Source organism: Sinocyclocheilus grahami, unplaced genomic scaffold, assembly GCF_001515645.1.
Source record: "Sinocyclocheilus grahami isolate Dianchi unplaced genomic scaffold, SAMN03320097.WGS_v1.1 scaffold934.1, whole genome shotgun sequence".
NCBI lineage: Eukaryota > Metazoa > Chordata > Actinopteri > Cypriniformes > Cyprinidae > Sinocyclocheilus > Sinocyclocheilus grahami.
In genome coordinates, this window is record NW_015506113.1 from 201,692 (window position 1) to 207,866 (window position 6,175).

Here is a 6,175-nt window from a genome sequence, read left to right on the forward strand (position 1 = left end):
AGAGAGAGAAAGATGTCAGTCAGTGACCAAGCAGCAGGGTATTAGAGTCTTAATGTCACATCCTGTGGACTTAGATGGGAAGAGACAGCAGGGCTCTGGTTGAGGTAGTGGCACTTGTTAATCTCAACCCACTAATTAAGCCTCGTGTGAATGGTGGGAATGAAGAAAATAAGAGATGGGTCATACTGACCTGAGCTGCAGTATCAAAGGCTGCTTTTCACTTCTGAAAATTCAGCTTTGCCATTTTAAAATATTTAAAAGAACAAAAAATACTTTTAATAACCGGATAAAAAAAATATATAAAAATAGTACAAACCTTGAATTTTACAGTTTTACTGTACTTTTGATTTAATAAATACAGATTTGGTGAGCATAAGAGACTTTTTTCAAAAAATTACAACTTACATTTACACAAAATAATGCAAATAAACAAGTAAACTTGAACTAAGTTACATCCTGGTCATACTTTGAATACTGTACGCTTGTTTCATAATCACTAAAACATGTCTAATATCTAGAAAATGAAAAACTAAAGCATAAAGTGAAAATACTGTCTGTGAAAATACTCTGAACAGCCACTTTTCAATATACATAGTGATTTAAACGACACAATAAAAGAAATGCAGCAGTGGAGATAATCGTCAGATTAGACACCTGGAGTTTGCTGTTAATGCCATTAACAGATGACAGCTAATTAACATGACCACAACTGAACTTGAGCAATGAAGCGGCCAATCAGAGTTCACCGGAGGGTGGGCTAAAGCCAACACATGCCACACTAGTGGAGCTTAAATACAACATGCATTATCCACATGCAGTTTCACTAAGTCCACTACCTGACCTGACAAAGTGCTGCAATAATAAACATACCATCTGCATCATGACAGATATTGTGTCATTAAATATAAACCTTTCAAACAAATCTACACTGGCATTCAAACATTTACGTCTGCTCAGAGCCTCTGAAATGTCACGTCAGACTCAATTCAGTTAGTTTAATTCCATTTTGACAAAATTAACTTTTTGAAAACTGAAAATGAAACGTTTTCCATGGCCACCGTCCCAAATACAGGTTCAGTGTTTTTGAAGTAAATAATGGTGAATGTAGGTCCAAACATCGGCAAAACTGATATTAATAGCAGTCTTAAAAGCAATTTCCTATTATTTTCAGACAGTTTATTATTATAAATCGATGAAAAGGTTCATATTTCTAAATATTTATAGTTTAGAGCACCGCAAGACTCCAGTTTGTGACTGCTGCACAACTCACCAGTTTCGACATGGCTGCCTCTCTAATGTTTTTTTCATTAGCTCATAAAGATGACCTATTATGAAAGTAGCAGATTTTAAGAGGCATACATCACCATCCCACACAGAGTGTGTAGATATGTTTACACATGCACAGTCTAAAGGCCAATAACACTCTTATTAACCTGACCAAACAGCATCACAGGTTTGTCACGCTAGTTTACTGAAGCAAAACCAAGCATTTCACTTATGGGTTTAGCAGTTACATTCAGCACAATCAGCCACCCGTGTAGCAACGGGTGAGGAACTGTGCCTCAACCCATCACACGCTACCCCAGTGCACTGTGGAGAATCAATATATGTAAAACTTACACAAAGATGCACAGAGGCACAGATGGATTAAAACCTCAAATGTCAATCAGAACATTTATCAATGGTTAAAAACAACCACATGCTACACTGGGGGGTGTCCCCAAGAGAGGAGTAACGAAAGCCGCAACTTCATCAGTTTCTGAAACTATAGCTTTCACTCTGCTTCCTTCCTTCTCCTATCTTTCTGCCCTTTTCTCATTTTCTCTCAGTAAGGTGAGGAGAGCATGCTCTCTCTTTCTCTCTCTCTCTCTCTGCAAACAGCTGCAGGAACAAAGAGCCATTCACGCACGGGCAGCTGCTGAGGTTGGGAAGTCATTTTGCAGAATCTCAACAAATATTGCACTTCCAGCATAGAGGCCCCAAGCCAGTGCCCATAGAGGCATTTTGGAGTCCTCAGATTTAAGAAGATGTTATCAAGGGCAAACCGAAGCAAAACAAAAATCACAACAAAACAAATAAAAGCCCATTGTTGGGGAAAACAAAAGAATAAATAAAACAGAAAAAAAAAATTTTTTAAATGAATAAAAAACTTTTTTCTACTGGCCGGGATTGGGCAAAAAATTAAAAAATTAACAAAACAAAATGAAAGCGCTTAAAAAAATAAAAGTGCTTAAGAAGCTTAATGAAAAAAAATCTGCAGGCCTGGTTAGGGCAAAACAAAATACAAAATTAAAACACTGCCCCAGGCCCATTGGTGTTACGTTATGGTACATTACATGTTATTTTCAATTAATTATTTGACCATAACGAATATCATCCTCTCGAACAGCTGTGTGAGTGTAATATCTGAACTTTCTAAGCATTTCGCCCCCAAAAATGGACCAGTGGAACAATAGTGGACCATAAACTAAAACCATGGCACGTGAGCACCTCTATTTAACTCAATCAATTATAAAATATAGTGTGTTTGTTTCAGTTTAGAGTAGAGCCCGACCGATATGGGTTTTTCGGGGCCGATACCAATACCGATATTAGGGAGTAAAAAAAAGGCCGATATCGATATATCGGCTGATATTCTTTGTGTATATTATAGTACAGTATCAGTCAAAAGTTTGGACGCTTTCCCATTCGAGGGTCCAAACATTTGACTGGTACTATATATAGAATACAGTATTTACATAAACAGAATATATATACATAAACACATTTTTTGCAATGATCACTCAAATGTGGTGATCAAACACTTATAATGACGTGACAAAGATATGTAATGGAGGCAGGGCATTTAACAATTTAACAATAAACTTTATTATCCAAAATGAGTCTGACATCAGTGCACTGAACAGTAAAGTTGAAGTTTATTCAACTTTAATTCAATTATCAACTTTATTCCTTTGAAGTTTATTTCACTTCGGAACATTCATTCACGGATTTGCGCTACGGTCTTCACACACAGACGAAACTTACTTACATAAGTGTGAAGTGTGACATAATATACGTTTATAAATAAATTAGGGATGCACGATATATCGGCCACCATATCGGTATCGGCCGATAAATGCTCATTTTTTCTGTTATCAGTATCGGCCTGATAAGAAAATTTGGCCGATATCTTAAAGCCGATAAATAACGCATTATTTCCTTCAGAGACACTTCAGATGCGCGCTGTTCGTTTGCAGCCTTTTGTGCAATTGTACGTTGTAATATTGTGTTTATTTGATGTATATCTGATTTATCTCATATAGAATGTGTTTGGTTAAGTTAAAAGAGCGCTTCAGTTTACCGGTGATCGTCTTTAGCTCAGCGCACGCAGCTAAAACAGCAGTGCACAACATTAATAACTATGATTGGGAATGTTGTGTATATAACATTCTAATGAGAACATTATTATAATAAAACGTTGTGCATTCTTTGGGTTTAGTTGCTGTGTTTCAGCGCGTTGATATGGGAAGAGCGCATCCACAACAGGATCACACATTCTGACTATAGCACGCAATAACTGCCTTTTCTGTTTTATTGATCTGTGGCGCATTCATTTTGATTCTTTACACGTGTAATGATATCCAGTGACTTGTTTGCATTATTTATGCATTATTTTATTTATTTGTAAGACTTTTTTATGACTAAATTTGGTAATGGGAGAGTAAAAATATTTTTAAAACGCACACCGTTCAAACTAGGCTGCTTATGTTGAAGTGTTTGGGATGTGGCTTTTAATGATGAGACCTTTTTTGTAATCAGGCTCTCAAAAAGTATATAACAATTTGGATATAGATTTATCGGCCAACATATCGGTTATCGGCTTTCAAAAATAAAGAATAATCGGTTATCGGTATCAGCCAAAATTTTCATATTGGTGCATCCCTAAAATAAATACAATATAAATTAACGTCTCACGCACTTTAATGTCTTTTGATTGTAACATGTACATTCCCTTGGAACTGGAATCATGGCGGAATTTCATGTGAAGTCCACTTCGCAGGGCACTTGCGGTCGAATAAGACAATGCTTGAATGCTGCTGCCTGAACAAGAGACCTCCTTACTGAAGTGAAAGTGTTGACTAGTGTCACTATCTCGCGAACGTGCCGGCGGATCTCCACCAAATTCGGGGGATCCCTTCAGCTCGAGGATCCCTCTCGAACGCCACCCTCCCTGCGTCGGTAGGTAGCCCCCCGGGATCGCCAGATCGGTCGGCGCCAGACTGAAGTTTCAATGGTATTCCATACCCGAACCCCGGGGGCTATCGACGCGGGGGTGGTCTCATTCGAAAGTGGGCCTCTAGACGTACACTCGATTCGCGTTCGAGAGGGTTCCTCGAGCTGAAGGGATCCCCTGAATTTGGTGCGGATTCACAGCCCCATTACGGAGATATGACCATTCAAAGTTTCAATGGTTTTCCTTAGACTTAAGCTGTAAAGCGTTTCATCCAGGTCACCAGTAGCTAACCATGGAGCGCGCTCTGCTGGACAAACTAAGTAATTACACCATTTTAAGCATTTTATCTGCGTTATATGTTCTGTAAAAAAAATGTCATATCGGCGGCATATTTGCCGATACCGATATAACAGCGACAGGCTCGTATCGACCGATAAAATCGGCAAAACGATATATCGGTCGGGGTCTAGTTTAGAGACCTCACCTCATATGACTCCTGCTGATTTTGTCTCTCCCTCTATTTCTCGGCAGAAAGATATAGTACAATAACATTCAGAAAAAATCTGGAAATGTCATTAGCAAATTCAAGGCAGCAGACCCCAGACTGAACATAATAAGTAGCTACTCCATACTTTTACTGTGTAGGTGGAGTGACGAACACCATATGGTTTAATACGCAGCCTCGCTCTGAACTCAAAGAGGCACTTCACTCTGGAGGAAGAAGCGTGACTTAAAACTATAAAACCATCAATATTCAGTTCAAAATGAGAAACTGACTTAATGAAAGATACAGATCATTCACAAGCAGGTCAGAATTTGTGTTTATCGCATTAGGGTTCTTGTGTAAAATTACATTCTGTATAAAATCAAGGATTTGCAGAATACGCATTCCAGTGTGAAGATGAGTCCAACTTGACAAACTGTTCCCAAGCCAATCCATCCAAACATCAAAAGCTGTCCTTTACAGAGCCCATGAAATGGTTTGATGAAAGCAATGTTCTTTCCTTCGTTGACATATTTCCTACTGAAACAATTAGATGGGATAAGATGGGATCCTTATGCTTACGTATTGCCAAAATCATGTGACGTTTTTAACCATAGTTTGGTATTAGGCAGTAAATGCTCATTCTACCCTCTCAAAAATAAAGTTTCCAAAAGAGTTTTCACAGCGATGCCATAAAAAAAAAATTTAGAGTTCCCCAAAGAACTTGGCAGTGAACAAATATATATATATATTAGGGCTGCACGATAAATTGCATGCGATATTTAATGTGCATCTCATCAAAAAGCCAGTTCTTTAATCAGCAGTAAATCTCCATCACCTGCGGGCTTTCACATTGAGCAGCATTAACTACACAGAGCCGTTGTTCACTGACGAACTGCGCAAAAAATTACGCGAATATGAACGTGGTTTTGCTTTACTGATAAGATGTGCGTTAAATATCGCATGCGATTTATCGTGCAGCCCTAATATACAGTGGGGAAAAAAAGTATTTAGTCAGCCACCAATTGTGCAAGTTCTCCCACTTAAAAAGATGAGAGAGGCCTGTAATTTTCATCATAGGTATACCTCAACTATGAGAGACAAAATTAGGGAAAAAAATCCAGAAAATCACATTGTAGGATTTTTAAAGAATTTATTTGCAAATTATGGTGGAAAATAAGTATTTGGTCAATAACAAAATTTAATCTCAATACTTTGTTATATACCCTTTGTTGGCAATGACAGAGGTCAAACGTTTTCTGTAAGTCTTCACAAGGTTTTCACACACTGTTGCTGGTATTTTGGCCCATTCCTCCATGCAGATCTCCTCTAGAGCAGTAATGTTTTGGGGCTGTCGCTGGGCAACATGGATTTTCAACTCCCTCCAAAGATTTTCTATGGGGTTGAGATCTAGAGACTGGCTAGGCCACTCCAGGACCTTGAAATGCTTCTTACAAAGCCACTCCTTCGTTGCC

At 38.3% G+C, this 6,175-nt stretch overlaps 1 protein-coding gene across 1 annotated transcript in view; it reads right to left on the reverse strand.

Moving 5' to 3' along the window:
- Nucleotides 1-6,175, reverse strand: part of LOC107564431 (transforming growth factor beta receptor type 3-like) — a 137,102-nt gene that overhangs the window by 125,177 nt on the left and 5,750 nt on the right. The gene's annotated exons all lie outside the window — the stretch shown is intronic.